Source organism: Pinus tabuliformis, chromosome 5_2 (genome assembly GCF_031772625.1).
Source record: "Pinus tabuliformis cultivar Carrire ecotype Pingquan chromosome 5_2, CPIR1, whole genome shotgun sequence".
NCBI lineage: Eukaryota > Viridiplantae > Streptophyta > Pinopsida > Pinales > Pinaceae > Pinus > Pinus tabuliformis.
In genome coordinates this window covers 683,491,290-683,507,574 of record NC_142306.1, presented here as the reverse complement: position 1 = coordinate 683,507,574, position 16,285 = coordinate 683,491,290, and the positions used below count along the sequence as shown (strand labels likewise).

The following is a 16,285-nucleotide window of genomic DNA, read 5'->3' as shown; positions in this document are numbered from 1 at the left end:
TTGTTGATGTATTTGCATGGTCATATGAAGATTTAAAAACTTATGATACCAATATCATTCAACATAAGATTCCTTTAAAGCCATGGGTTAAAGCTTTTAGCCAAAAATTGAGACAAATCAATCCCTTATTGTTGTCATCAGTAGAAAAGGAAGTCAAGAAATTGTTACAAGAAAAAATAATTGTTCCCTTAAGGTATTTTGATTGGGTAGCAAATTTAGTTCCTGTAAGAAAGAAAAATGGAGAAATTAGATTGTGTGTTGATTTCCGAAATTTGAACAGAGCATCCTTGAAAGATAACCATCCTCTTCCAAAAATGGACCACATCTTACAGAAGGTAACAGGATCTTACAAGTTATCAATGATTGATGGTTTCTCTAGTTATAACCAAATTTTAGTGGACAAAGAAGACCAGAAGAAAACAACATTTACAACTCCTTGGGGTACTTTTATGTATTCTAAAATGCCTTTTGGACTAATGAATGCAGGTGCCACATTTCAGAGGGCTATGGATATAACTTTTGTAGGATAAAAAGACAAGTTTGTGGTTATTTACTTGGACAATATTATTGTTTTCTCTAAGTCAAATGAGGAACATTTGGATCATCTACGACAGGTATTTGAAAAATGCAGAAGGTATGGTCTATCATTAAGTCCTAAAATATCTCATGTTGCTTTGAAGGAAGGGAAATTGTTAGGCCATATTGTGTCAAAGGAAGGAGTTAAAATAGATCTAGGAAGAGTAGAGGCAACTAAAAAAAAATCCATTGCCAAGAAGTAACAAGGAAATTCAAATCTTTCTAGGGAGAATAAATTTCCTTAGGAGGTTTGTTCCTAACTATGCAGAGATTGTTAAAGGAATTACTGATATGTTGAAAGAGGGTGTTGAGGTTAAGTGGAATGCAACTACCAAGGAATATTTTTCAAGAATCAAAGAGGCACTTCAAGAAGCCCCTATATTGGTAAGCCCTAATTATAAAAAGCCATTTCAACTTTTTTCATTTGCTTCTGCTTCTACTATTGCAGTTATGCTTTTACAGAGAAATTAAGAGAAAAGGGAACAACTTGTGGAATTCTTTAGTAGAGTATTAAGAGATGCATAGTTGAAATACAACATTATGGAAAAGCAATCTTATGCCTTGGTTTAGGCACTAAAAGCTTTCAGGATCTATATTCTCTAATCTCAGGTCACTACTTATGTTCCAAATGCAGGTGCCACATTTCAGAGGGCTATGGATATAACTTTTGTAGGATAAAAAGACAAGTTTGTGGTTATTTACTTGGACAATATTATTGTTTTCTCTAAGTCACATGAGGAACATTTGGAGCATCTACGACAGGTATTTGAAAAATGCAGAAGGTATGGTCTATCATTAAATCCTAAAAAATCTCATTTTGCTTTGAAGGAAGGGAAATTGTTAGGCCATATTGTGTCAAAGGAAGGAGTTAAAATAGATCTAGGAAGAGTAGAGGCAATTAAAAAAAATCCATTGCCAAGAAGTAACAAGGAAATTCAAATCTTTCTAGGGAGAATAAATTTCCTTAGGACGTTTGTTCCTAACTATGCAGAGATTGTTAAAGGAATTACTGATATGTTGAAAGAGGGTGTTAAGGTTAAGTGGAATGCAACTGCCAGGGAATCTTTTTCAAGAATCAAAGAGGCCCTTCAAGAAGCCCCTATATTGGTAAGCCCTGATTATAAAAAGCCATTTCAACTTTTTTCATTTGCTTCTGCTTCTACTATTGCAGTTGTGCTTTTACAGAGAAATGAAGAGAAAAGGGAACAACTTGTGGCATTCTTTAGTAGAGTATTAAGGGATGCATAGTTGAAATACAACATTATGGAAAAGCAAGCTTAGGCCTTGGTTTAGGCACTAAAAGCTTTCAGGATCTATATTCTCTAATCTCAGGTCACTACTTATCTTCCAAATATTGTTATGAAGGATGTTTTAATCGAGAGTGATGTTGAAGGAAGAAGAGGAAAATGGATAGAAAAGATTCAGGAATATGATTTGGATATAAAGCCAACTAAGCTGGTGAAAGCAAAGATTTTAACAGAGACAAATTTTCAAGCCTTGGGAGTAAATCTGTTGGCTGAAGTTGATGAAAACAAAACCACAGGAGAACAAGAAAAGAAGCTTGAATCTGGTAACAAAATTCAATATAAGTATCTTTGTTCTGAATGGTATAAAGATATTGTACATTATTTGTGTTTCCTTTGTTGTCCTCCCTCTTTAAATAGATCAAAGTACAAAGCTTTGAGATTAAAAGCACAAAAATATGTAATAACAAATGGGAAAATATATTGGAAAGATCCGGTTGGTGTCTTATTACTGTGCTTGATAGAAGGATAAACCATTGAAATTGTAAATGAATATCATGCTTGTCTTTGTGGTGGTCACTATGGATGGAAGGTGACAACTCATAAAATTTTAAAAGCTGGTTTTTTTTGGCCTTGTCTATTTTCAGATGTTTATAGATTGGCGAGGGGTTGCCAAAAATGTCAAGTCTTTGCTGAGGAGAAAAAATTGGCACCATTACCTTTAATTCATGTGTTTGTAGAGGAACCTTTCAGGCAGTGGGGATTAGATTTCATAGGGGAAATCAATCCAACATCTAGTGGGAAGTATAAATGGATTTTGAAAGGTACATTTTTTTTACTAAATGGGTGGAAGTTGTCCCAACAAGAAAATCAAATGGTAGTGGTGATTAAATTCTTAGAGTGGTGAAAAGCAAAGTTATCCTTCTTAGAGCCAAGTGAATGATCCATGATAAAACCAATCCCATAATAACCTTGCCTTCATGCAATTTGATATATCCTGCGAAGAATGGTGATGAAACAATGTGGGATGGGTTCTTCTTATAGCCTAAGTTTGTTGCCTACATTTCGATGGTGCACTCTTCAAATTCAGTGATAATAACTATTTTGTGTTGAAATGTAGTAAGAAAATCTAGTTTTGACTTTGCCTTGGTCAAACTAGATTAAAATTCGAATTTCTATTTTAGCAGAATACTTGGAGGTAGTTAACTGAGGTGACATGGCTCTTATCACTCAACTAACTCAGTAAATTCGAGTTGGGGAAGCTTGAGTTCAATTCTACATGATTGATTGCTAATTTGTAGCAATTTATTTATGTTAATTTGAGTTATTGTCAGTTTAACTAGTTCTAACTGTTAGAAGAACTACTGGAGGTTAAGTTGTGGAAGTGGAACTTAAACCACACTTAGTGATCAACCAGTTAACTGATCAATCAACCCAAAACAATTATTGCATGCAGAGAATTCAAGTTACCTAGTTGAGATGGAGATTTCAAGGCAATGTAGTATCAGTTGTAGCATATTCCAATGTGTATAGGTGGTGCATGCAGTGGGAGGATGACCTAAGGCTATTGCACAATTCTAGAGTGTGAAATTCCTAGAAAATAGGGGTAATTTCCCAAGGGAACAACGCAAGGAAATAGGAGCTTGGGAAGGCTTGAAATTGGATAAGTGTTGGCCATGTTCAGTCAGGCGGACAGAGGGATAGACTATACACTTGCAGGGTGTGCTCAAGCTTGAGAAAGCATTGTATTTCTTCTCTATTCTTTGATTAATGCAATATAGATAGTAAGGGGTTTTGAGTAGTTGCTTTCCCCTAGATAAATATTTGTGCATGTGTGATGTTTCCTTTTGCATGTCTATGGTTCTTGTTTTAGATGGTGAATTAACTTTCACAAATTAGTAGAGTAGCTTCAAGTCTTGTGATTTAGAAAATTTCATGAGCAATATTGAATCTACACATTAATTTCTACATGGTATCAGAGTTGGAATCACTGTAGAGTAGAGATTTCAAAGTTGTCATTATAGGAGGTTCGAGTTTGCAGATCAGGTTGTAGGTTTTCTTCAAGACTGAGAAGATGGATTTCAATGGACTAAGGCTTGAGTATGCCCTTGAGGGAAGCTCAAATTATGTTGCATGGAAGGACCACATGGAGGCAGTTTTGGAGGATAATGGGTTGAAGGAATTCATTGATAATTATATTCCGAAACCAACAACATATGATATAAAGGATCTAGCAGAATGGAAGAAGCGTGTTGCTAAGGCGAGGAGGATCATATTGGAGGGAGCACGAGACCATATTGTCTCAAATATCCACGTGAAAGAGACTCTTTATGCAATGTGGAAAGAATTGACAGATTTGTTCCATAATAGTAGTGACCATGGGAAATTGGCACTCAAGGACAAACTTCGAAATATCAAGATGTAGAGGAACGAGACCATTCCACAGTACCTGAGCAGGTTCACACAATGTCGCGATGAACTTGTTCAAGTTGGTGTCACTATAACAGAGGATGATTTGGCGAGCCTAGCCGTTCTAGGCCTTCCCAAGAGCTAGAACAACTACCAAGATTCGGTGAACGAGAGGGAGAAACTACCAAATTGGGAACGCTTGTGGTTTGATTTGGTACATGAGGAGATAAGGCAGAATACTAGAGACGAGACTTCATCCAAGGGCGAGGATGAGGAGAACTATGCTTTGGATGGAAAGGCAAATAAAGGGAAAGGGAAGAAATCCCAACCCAAAGCAGAATCAAGTCAAGCGGGCAAGAAGAAAGACTTGTCCATAATCAAGTGCTTTCATTGTCATGAATTCGGGAACTATGCAACGAAGTGTCCACACAAGAAGGCAAGCAAGAAGTCTGCAGGAGGAGCAATGAGTGAAGCTTTGGCTTCACATTTGAGCTTGATTTTACTCTCATTGAATGCATGGCCAACATGGTGGTGGGAAGTGTGTGACATCTCGACAACAATGCCTCGTTCCATATGACAGGGAACAAAGGTCTTTTTAGTGATTTGGTGGAGAACGATCTCCAAATGCACATCGAGATGGGAGATAATAGAAGGTACAACATGACTAGGATTAGTACAATCACCTTTTAGAGGGATTCAAGCTCCCCTCTTAGACTCAAGGATGTGATGTTTGTACCGGGTGTAAAGAAGAATCTTGTCTCCGTTTCAATTCTAGAAGATTGTGGCTATGATGTGATCTTCAACAAAGGAAAGGCATTCTTGAGACACATAGCCATGGGACAGGTGAAGCAGATTGGGGTTCGTGTGAAGAACCTCTACAAGCTAGATGTGGAGGATTGTGCTGCATTGAGCACAAAGGTGGATAAGGTGCAGAGCCATGATATCAACGAACTTTGGCATATAAGACTTGGCCATTTGCATCATGTCGCTTTGAAGATCATGCAACAGATTACCACATGCCTCCCCAAAGGAGCACTATAGCAGCACGACACATGCAAATGGTGTACCTTGGGGAAGTACAAAAAGCCACTTTCCATGATCGAGACAACGTAGCACACATAATCCTTGAAAGGATCCACTATGATGTTTGTGGACCTTTCTCGACAACCTCCCTTGATAGGCATAAGTATTTTGTTATCTTTATTGATGACTACTTGTGGAAGTGTTGGATCTTCTTCATGCAGAAGAAGGATGAGACTTTCTCCAAGTTCTTAGAGTTCAAGGCATTGATGGAGAAATAGACGGGCAAGAAGGTGAAGGATCTCAGGAGTGATAATGGAGGTTAGTTCGTGTCAAACGAGTTCACAAAATTTTGTGCAAAAGAAGGAATTTGACAAGAGTTGACAACACCCCACAACCCACAGTAGGATGGGGTGGCTAAGAGGAAGAACCGAAGCATTGTGGGAGCAACAGAGACGATGTTGCATATACCAAAGCCTACCTCTGCACTTGTGGGCTGAATCATGCAAAACACCAGTCTATTTGCAGAACAGAAGTCCTCATTAGATTCTTGGCATGATCACACTAGAGGAGTATCTCTCAAGGAGGAAGCCAAATGTGTGGCAATTCAGGATCTTTGGAGCCTCTGTCTATTATCATGTCTCCAAAGAGTTAAGGAAGAAGTTAGAGTTGACAAAAGAGTTAGGGGTTTTGTGGGTTACACAGAAATTCCACACAATTACCGTGTGTATTTGCCATCCCTCAGAATGACATTTGTGGGATATGATGTCAAATTTGATGAAGACAAGCCATGTGGTGCTCCCTTGAGAGGGAGCTTCAAATCCCACTAGAGGAGGATATTTTAGCTCCAAAGGAGGAGCTTCATGATGTTGTGGAGGAGAGAGTGGAGACAACCACTCAAGAAGAACCATCCAGAGAAGGCAGGAAGAGAACCAAAGAAGATGAGAGACTTATGCAGGATGTGAGGGAGAATGTGGGTGCTCCTTCAAATCAGCGCAGGCAGAGAAATTCACTAGATCGGTACACTGACTACATGGCTCTTATGACTGAGCTAGTAGAGGATGAGTCATCCTCTTTTGAGGAAGCAGTAGAGAAACCAATATGGGTTGATGCAATGGTGGAGGAGTACAAATACATTGTGAAGAACAATGTTTGGGAGGTGGTCCCAAGACCAACAGACAAATCAGTTGTCGGTTCAAGATGGATCTTCAAGGTGAAGCAGGGAGGAGATGGAAGCATAGAAAAGTGCAAGGCCATATTTGTGGCCAATGGGTACTCTCAGGTGGAGGGGATTGACAATGAGTAGATCTTCTCTCCTATAGCAAGGTACTCATCCATCAGATCGATGCTTGCTTTGGCTGCACAGATGGGGTGGAATATCCATGAGATGGACATGAAAACTGCATTCCTCAATGGAGTTATTGAGGAGGAGGTGTATATCGAACAACTAGAAGACTTCGCGAGTTATGACCGAGAGTCTCATGTGTGCAGATTCAAGTGAGCGTTGTATTGTCTCAATCAAGCACCCTGTGCTTGGTACACTTGGACCGATAGCTATCTCATCGGTTTGGGCTTCACCAAAAGTGAAGTGGATGCAAACCTCTATCATATTTTGGTAGAAGGTAAATTATTGACTATTGTTTTATATGTTGATGACTTGATCCTTACTTGTGATGAGAAGCTAATCAGATCTTGCAAGGAGGACCTTGCACGAGAGTTCGAGATGAAGGACATGAGCCTCATGCACTACTTCCTTGGATTGGAAGTATGACAAGGTGATGGGTAATTGTTTGTCTATCAGGGCAAGTATGCCAACGAGATACTTCAAATGTTCCACATGGACATGTGCAAACCCATGGAGACTCCTCTAGCAACCAATTGGAGGAAAGAGGATGCCACTTCAGGTGAGGAAGTGGATGCATCTGTTTATCGGTAGTTGGTGGGTTCACTCATGTATCTTGTGAACACACGATCAAACTTGTGTTATGCAGCCAACCGATTTAGTCAAGCTATGGTTAGGCCAACCAAACTATTTTAGAGGGAAGCTAAACATGTTCTATGGTACCTCAGAGGTACTACCCAATTTAGACTTTGGTACAGATGGATAGAGGGTGTGAAGTTATGAGGCTGCACAGATGCAAATTGGGCGGGAAGTACATCAGAACGAAAGAGTACATCAGGTGGAATTTTAAGTGTTGGGTCTGCAACTATTTCTTGGTACAACAGGAAGCAAAGATTAGTGGCACTCAGCTCAACAAAAGCAGAATACACGTTTGCAAGTCAAGCAACATGTGAGGTGATCTGGATGAGAAAGATACTTGTTGGCTTGTTTGGTCAGATGAAGGATCCTAATGCGATTTACTATGATAATCAAAGTTGTATCAAAATCTATGGAAATCTTATTTTTCACGCTCGATCCAAGCATATTGATATTCGGTATCACCATCTACGGGATTATGTGCAGAGGCAGATTATGTTGTTGCAGTACATTTTGACAAAGGAACAAGATGCAAATATTTTGACAAAAGCCTTATCAAGAGGGAAGTTCGAGTTCCACGGGTGCAGGATAGGGGTGGTTGATAATCCCTTTCTTGCTGAGAGGGAGTGTTGAAAATGCAACAAGAAAATCTAGTTTTGACTTTGCCTTGGTCAAACTAGATTAAAATTCAAATTTCTATTTTAGCAGAATACTTGGAGGTAGTTAACTAAGGTGACATGGCTCTTGTCACTCAATTAACTTAGTAAATTTGAGTTGGGGAAGCTTGAGTTCAATTCTACATGATTGATTGTTAATTTGTAGCAGTTTAATTCAGTTAATTTGAGTTATTGTCAGTTTAACTAGTTCTAACTGTCAGAAGAACTAATGGAGGTCAAGTTGTGCAAGTGGAACTTCAACCACACTTAGTGATCAACCAGTTAACTGATAAATCAACCCTAAACAATTATTGCATGCGGAGAATTCGAGTTACCTAGTTGAGATGGAGATTTCAAGGCAATGTACTATCAATTGTAGCATATTCCAATGTGTACAGGTGATGCATGCAGTGGGAGGATGACCTAAGGCTATTGCACAATTCTAGAGTGTGAAATTCCTAGAAAATAGGGGCAATTTCCCAAGGGAACAACACAAGGAAATAGGAGCTTGGGAAGGCTTGAAATTGGCTAAGTGTTGGCTAGGTTCAGTCAGGTAGACAGAGGGATAGACCATACACTTGCAGGGTGTGCTCAAGCTTGAGCAAACATTGTATTTATTCTCTATTCTTTGATTAGTGCAATATAGATAGTAAGAGGTTTTGAGCAATTGCTTTCCCATAGATAAATCTTTGTGCATGTGTGATATTTCCTTTTGCATGTCTATGTTTCTTGTTTTAGATGGCGAATTAACTTCTGCAGATCACGAGAGTAGCTTCAAGTCTTGTGATTTAGCAAATATCATGAGAAATATTGAATCTACACATTATTTTCTACACTCAACATATTCACAATACCAAACATTCAAATGCTATATTTATTTCTCTACACATTCTCACCATCTCTAAAATAGATTTGTACCGAGGCATGCTCGAATCTCCTCGAAATCATAATTAACCAACCTTTGCATACTGGCATATTTAATGGAGAATTGGGCACAGAACCATATGTCCCTTCTAATGTATGCCCACACATGGGCAAGCCGGGTGGGCACCATGTTTTGTATCCCGTCGAAGAAATAAAGAACATAAGGGGACAAAAAATGGAAAATGTGGCTAACGGAACTCTAACTTTATGTTAGCAAATGAATGATGCTTTTATCATTATTTAAAAAGAACAATTTTTGTTCCTCCAATGGATTCTTTGTTTTTCATGACAATGGATTGTAAGTTCCATTTGAATTGTCAAGGACCAATATCCCTTGTTCGAGAAAGGCTCCCTTGTTTGCTAGCGCATGCTTACTAGGGTTGAGCTGGCACTTGATATGGAAAAACTCAACCTTATCGAATTTTGATATTGTAGATTTATTACCTGGAGAACGGAGGAATGAGCCAGCTTCATATTCTCTTGAAGTTTTCTCACCTGCTGAATGACAATCATAAAGTCTCTATATACCAACATTTGTCGAATTCTCCTTGAAATAGCTAGACCTAGCCCTTGCCACAAGGCTAAGAATTCAACTTGATTGTTGGTCACTTTTCTCGAGCCCCATGCATATTGTATCTCTATTTTTACATCGCGGCCCAAAATATCCCCCTCAACTCTTGCCTCTGCTTTAGTAACATTTTCATTTTCTTGAAATGAATTTATTTTTTAGAACTTTTTCCATTGTATAAATTTATTTGTAATATGGTATTTAGTTCTAACCACATTTTAATTTCAAATTTAAATCTTATAAAATTTTGGAATTTATTCAAATTTTATAAAATCAAAACAACAAGAAAACAAAAGAAATTAAATTATTTAAAAAATAGTTAAATTAAATTAAATTATTTTATATTTAAATTGAAAATAAGTTGATTAATATAATAAATAAATTTATATAAACTTATATAATGAAAGAAAATCAAAATTATCTCTCTGTTTTAACTAGCTCAAAGAAAAAAATTAATATAGCCAAGATTAGAACAAACTATCATGAGCTCCATAGTGAAACGGGTTGTTGGGCAGTTCCTAAAACACCATGGATGGAAAGGTTCTGCCATCTCTGTGAGAATACGAACATCCAGGATGAAAATCACTTCCTCAGTGCCCCGCGTACAACCACATTAGATCTCAGTTTCAAAATCTTTGTTGCAATACTGACCTTCCTAACCTTTTACGTTGTCAAAATTACAGTGAGCTCGTGAGGCTTCTCTCCAAGCTTTTTAAGCATAGGAATAAAATCTTAAATCAAACTAAATGATTCGTTTCTTTAAAGTTTGGTCTCAGTGGATGTTAACCATCATCATTATCATCATCAAATAAAAAATTAGAATAATGACAAATATCTATTTCAAAATTAGTTCGGACAATATTTTTTTACTCGAATTTATTTTTTATAACTTTTTCATTGTTTAAATTTATTTGCCATATGAATTTATTTTGATAAAAATTTGAAATTAAAATTTTATAAAATTAAAATTACAATAAGAAAAATTAAATTAAATTAATTTTTTTGCAACTTTTACTTAAATTAATATTTTTTCCTTTTAAAAATACTATAATTAAAATTAATAAACTAAAAATAATAAATAAATTTATATTAATAAATATTTTTATTTAATAAAATTAATCTATATTTATTTTATTTAAAATATTAAAATATACCATAAGAACCAAACCACAAACTTTTTCATTTAAAATGAAAAGAGATTTAATTGCTCTATGCCATTGTACTTGATAAATGAGAGTTCAGATAATGGTTGATAAATGTTCCCAATCTTTTTTACTGCTTTCCCTTCACAGAGGGAAGGAAACTAGCTGTTGGAGATAGGATTGCATTTAATTTTTACTGCTTTCCTTTCACAGAGGGAAGGAAACTAGCCGTTGGAGATAGGATTGCTTAAATGGCAATTTTGTATGGGCACTTGTTCATTCACATCCTTTCCTCTTCCTCTATACTTTCTATCCTGTGTGTATGGGGAAGCGCTTCCCATGTGTCTCTGTTTGGGTTTAGGGTTGTGTCTGTTGTATTTTTGGTGTAGAGGACAGTGACATCACTTGGTTTATTTAAATTTGAATTAACTGCATAAAAAGATGGAGGAAGAATGGATCCTCTGTTGCCATCTTTATGTGTTACAGACTTATTAATTCCAGGTATGCGTTTTTTCCTCGGGAGCCCTTTAATTCTGTTTCTTAACATGTTATCATGGAAATTCTCTGTTTCTCTCTCTGTAATGTAGGGTTCTGATTCAAGATTTTATTACGTTTTTTTTAAGAATCCATTAGGAAATTATCCCAGGGAAATTATTTATTTCTCTGCGTTCTGTAGGGCTTCTCTGTGCACAGTAGGTTTCTTTTTTGCTTGTAATTTACTGGAAATTAGCTGTCTCTTTCTCCGTGTGGTGCAGGGCTCTGATTCCAGGTATAATCATTCTTTCTTCGAATCCTGGAGGAAATTGTTCCAGCGAAATCCTTAATTTCTCTGCTTACTGTATGGCTTCTCTGTGTATGGTAGGCCTTTTTGTCCTTTACTGGAAATTATCTGTCTCTTTCTCTGTGTTCTGTGTAGGGCTCTGATCCCAGGTATTATCATTCGTTCTTCGAATCCCTGAGAAAATTATTCGAGCGAAATTCTTGACTCCTCTGCGTACTTCATGTCTTTTCTGTGTAATGCACTTTTTATTTTTCACCCCAATAAATCCGATCCATCTCAATGTAATATGTAATTTATTTCCTATTTTTTAACAGTGACTATATGTGACTTCTCAATTTCTTATTTAGTTTCATTGTTTTATTTATCAAGTAGGGTTCTCTTCAGACGCAGATTCATTCCTGTCCGGCCGTGAACTTTTGTGCATCTTATGCTATGCTAGTCAAGGACGAGGACTATAATTATCACGTTTGACTGCCTCGCCATAGTAACCAACAATCCCATCGCATTGCATGGCATAGACAGGTGTGTCTGTCTAGTTCTCCTTTTGGCTATTATCTTGTTTAATATGGTTCTTTATTTTTGTCATATTATTAATCTATTGGTAGTAGAGAATGTCATTAGTGTTCATATGGACACAGTGGTTTCCCTTCCTTTCCTCGAGGAATAGGGTTTTAGAGACAAAAAAATTATTCACAGGCTGTAAGAGTTTTTATCATTGCTTACATTAGGATCGATTTGCAGTGTTTTTATTGGGTAAATAAAATGCAATTTACATAGGTGCATTGAAATAGTAATCAACAATCCCATCGCATTGCGTGGCGTAGGCATGTGTGTCTGTTCAGTTATCCTTTTGGCTATTATCTTGCTTAAGATGGTCCTTTATGTTTGTCATATGGTTAATCAATTGGTAGTAGATAATGTCATTAGTGTTCATATGGGCACACAGGGATTTCCCTGCCTTTCCTCGAGGATTAGTTTTTTACAGACAAAAAAATTATTCACAGGCTGTATCATTTCTGGGATCTATTTGCAGTATTTTTATTGGGTAAATAAAATACAATTTACATAGGTGCAATCACATCAAAACATTAGATCTTTGGCCTCTTCAACCACATCCAAGGGTCTCATATAGATGAAACAAAAGTGTTAACATTGGCTTCAAAGTGACATAGCCAAATCTCGCATGATCACCTGTTTATCGAATATTATAGTTATAGGTCGAACACCAAGAATATTGTATCTCATAAGTTTAATAAAAACTACTTATAGGTGTCCGCCTGGGGTAGCACAAGTGGCGATGGCCGTGGAATGAAGTCTCACCGAACCGGAGATCTTGGGTTCGAATCTTGTACTACCCTCCCTCGCTGCGGTGTGAATAATGGACATGTAAAATCGAAAATGAGAGTCCTACCAAGCATAACAAAAAAAAACTACTTATAGGTATTTCTAGACCCACTATCTAGTCGATTTGGTAAAAGCATATAACTTCAAACTTGAAAATAAGGTTCTTTATATTCATTAATCTTCATTAGACACATTGATGCCTTTTCAAATTGTTAATTGAAGTTAGAGATGTGGAAGTGTTTTGCTAAATTTAGCAGTGCATTATATTTGGCAGAAGAACCCGCATGTGAAGCTAAGGCACAGTCTAATTTCTTTTAGTGTTGGCTTAGGAAAATTCTCTAATTTTCCTTAGTAAAAAATAGTAAATTGAACCCAACATGCATAGAGTTTTTATCTCAGTTCAACTTGAATCTGAGAGTCCAGTTCGCTTGAGTTTGAGAAGTCAATTTGACTTGAGTTCAAGGCAACAACTCGACTTGAGTCCAAGGCATGCAATTCAACTTGAGTTTAAGGAAGAGATCGACTTGAGTTCAAGGAAGTAGTTCACTTTAGTTGTTGAAGAGCACAAACTTAGTGGATCATTGTATTATGCAGTAGCAGGAATTTCTGTGTGTGTTTAGCTCAAAAAATTCGTTCCAGATTGTATCACTTAGAGAGGCTAAATAGATTTGCGCAAGGAGGCAGGGTCAACTAGTATAGTTTGTACAACCACGCAAGAGAGAGGCTGAGTTGCTCTAGAGTGTGTAGGGTATTGTGTGGAGGAATAGAGAATTCTAAGGGAATTTTTCCCAATGCTTGTTATTGAATTATTAAGATTTTTCTGGGCAGATCAATAAAAACACAAATTAGCAAGTTTTCCCTAGTTGGGGTTTCCTGAGTATTTTTGGTGTTTTGTTATTTGTATGCTTGTGTCTTTGTGATTTTATTTGATTAGTGAATTTTGCAGTTTAGTCTTCTAGTTCTTGCATCTTAGAAAATTGTTCGAATTAGCTACTGGGTGTTAGAAATCTAACATGGTATCAAAGCTACTGACTAATTGAAGATTAGAAAGCAGTATATTTTTCCCTTAGAAGTGAGTGACAGTTAAAGTGTAAGTTGCGCAGTTTCCACAAGAGCACAGTCTTTTCCCGTGAATCAAGTGCGCATGTGTTTTCTTTAGTAGGCTTGCACATGAGCAGTGTTACTTGGGAGCGGGAGCGGGAGCGACCATTTTCAGAAGCTCCCGGTTTGGGAGCGAATCCCGGAGCGATTTTTTAAAAATATATATATATTTTATATTTTTTAATTTTTGATACATATATGTCAACAAAAACATGTAGAATGATGAAATAGACATAAAAAACATAAAAAAACATAAATTGATCATTGAACCATATCACATCAATCATCTAGAAATTATAATCGTCATCAACCTTAGTAAAATAATAAATTAAAATAACATTCAATTCAATAACATTTATCATCATTGATCACCAAAGTAACAAGTTGTACTTGTAAGCCAAGTTTAACCATTACAAGAAGTAATATCGAAGATATTTCTAAGTCCTAACTTCTAACTGTTAACATGATATGAAATGTTAAAAATTTATAAAATGAAACATGAATAATGAGATGAAATGAAACAACTTTAGTCTTTCACAAAGCATCATATTCATAATTCACAATCATTACCAATGAGTTATAATTGCCAAGGCCCAACTTCAAACTTCAAATTTTCATTGTCACAGTGATATAATGTTTACAAAAAATATCATAATGTCATAATGATATGAAAGAGTCAAGAGTCAAGAGTCAAGAGTCAAGGACTCAAAACTCAACAGTTATGAAAACTAAAGTCTAATAGAAACTAAAAAAGACAAGTAAACTGTAAATCTACAAGTGGCCCTTGCCACGAGAGTCTCCAGGAGTATAAGCAGGTCGTGGTGGTCTTCTAGGAGTCTCCCGCCCAGACCGACGACCAGAACTAGAGCCTCCACGCGAGGGTGTCGATGGAGGTGGCGACAGCAATGGAACAAGACTCGGGCCCCGAGAACTGCTACTGGATGGTGGAGGTGGAGGTGGCATGGCTGTTGCAGCTGCTTCAGCTTCATCCCGTACAAGCTCATCTTCTAGTTCTTCCATATGTACAATGCCATCCTCCAAATTGTCGTCCTCAGGGTGATTGTCCCAAATTTTATATGTGGGATCTTCATTAGCCCGATCACAGTAATGGCTCAACAACCTCAAATTGTAGTGCACATAAACCAAGCTTTCTGCTCGGTTTTCGTTGAGCCTGTTTCTTTTCACATTATGTATATAACTATAGGTGCTCCAACACCTCTCTGCAGAAGAAGAATTTACAACCTGTGCAAGAACTTTCATTGCCAATTTTCGCAAATGTCCGTCGCCGCCATATGTTTCCCACCATGTGAGAGAATCAAATTTATCTTTGTCGTCCATTGCATGGAAGTTACCATACAAACCACTGCCAGTGAAGTATCTGCCTATTTCAAGGCGCACAGCTGCACATTCCTCCCTGTCAGGCACCAACTTTTCTAATGCATCCAGATATCCTTTAGTTACCTCTCGATCTAAATGGGGTTTGGTCCTAACACCACCCCCTGCTGCAGGTTTGCCCAACCAAGAATCTGAGTAGTATTTTGGCGTAAGGATATACGCCAAGCAATGTAGTGGAAGGTTAAGCCTTTTCCACCGTTCACACACACAATCGTGAATCAGATTGTACAAGTCGGGATCTCTGTTATTAACAATGTCTTTTATTTCCCCCAACATGGTATCCATTTGCTCATACACCTTGCCAATCACTGGTTTGTCTGTATCTGCAAACCGAATCATGTTATAAATTGGCTTGGTGAAATCCAATACCTGTCTCACAGTTGTCCAAAACTGCCCATCAAGAGCGGCCTCCTCCACCGTTTCAAAACCTGCAATGTCAGCTACATTTGTAGCCCTTTCCTTTAACACCTGCCAATTTGGACTTGATACCATGCTAGCTAAACCCTCTCTTACCTTCAAAAGGCGCCTGAAGGTGAGGTAATAGCTACCAAATCTAGTCCTCGCAATCTTCGGCAACTCCAATCTCGAGTGACTGCGAAAAAGGCCATGGGTATTGCTATGATTTGTAATAAATTTTATCATTTTTTTCCTTTCTTGTACAAATCACCAATCCATTGGTATTGTTCATTTTTGTTTTTGACAATATCATGCAACAGAAGGTTCAATGTGTGAACCAAACATCCAGACCAAAATATGTTCGGGTATCTATCCTCAATAATTGCTCCCGCTGCCTTACAATTAGGAGCATTATCAGTGATGACTTGGATGACATTGTATGGGCCAATACGCTCAATTGTTTCAAGCAATGCTTCTGCAATGTTGATAGCGGTCTTGAACTTGTCTGAGTAATCATGTGCAGCTAGAAAAATGGGACCACTTCGGGACACAGCAAGAACACTTATCAATGGCTTGCCTTTACATTTGTCCATCCATCAGATACAATGGACACCCCATTGTCAGTCCAAGAACTTGTCATTTTATTCAAAGAATGTGATATTTTTGCTTTTTCATGATCAAGGCCAACAGTTCTTGCCTTGTCATACCCAGGGCTCTTGTATCCTTTAGGGGCATCATTTATGGCAGAAAC

At 37.4% G+C, this 16,285-nt stretch overlaps 1 protein-coding gene across 6 annotated transcripts in view; it reads left to right on the top strand.

The window, feature by feature from the left end:
• The first annotated feature begins 10,586 nt into the window (after positions 1-10,586).
• LOC149160951 (uncharacterized) overlaps positions 10,587-16,285 on the top strand; it is a 193,721-nt gene continuing 188,022 nt past the window's right edge. The window contains exons 1-4 of one of the 6 annotated variants that reach the window (XM_089435443.1): positions 10,587-11,018; positions 11,273-11,286; positions 11,434-11,531; positions 11,671-11,820. The gene's annotated coding sequence lies outside the window, so the exon portion shown is untranslated. Of the gene's footprint in view, positions 11,019-11,272; positions 11,376-11,433; positions 11,532-11,667; positions 11,821-16,285 lie in introns of all 6 variants that reach the window. The other 5 variants (XM_089435445.1, XM_089435444.1, XM_089435446.1 and 2 more) reach the window with 5 other exon arrangements.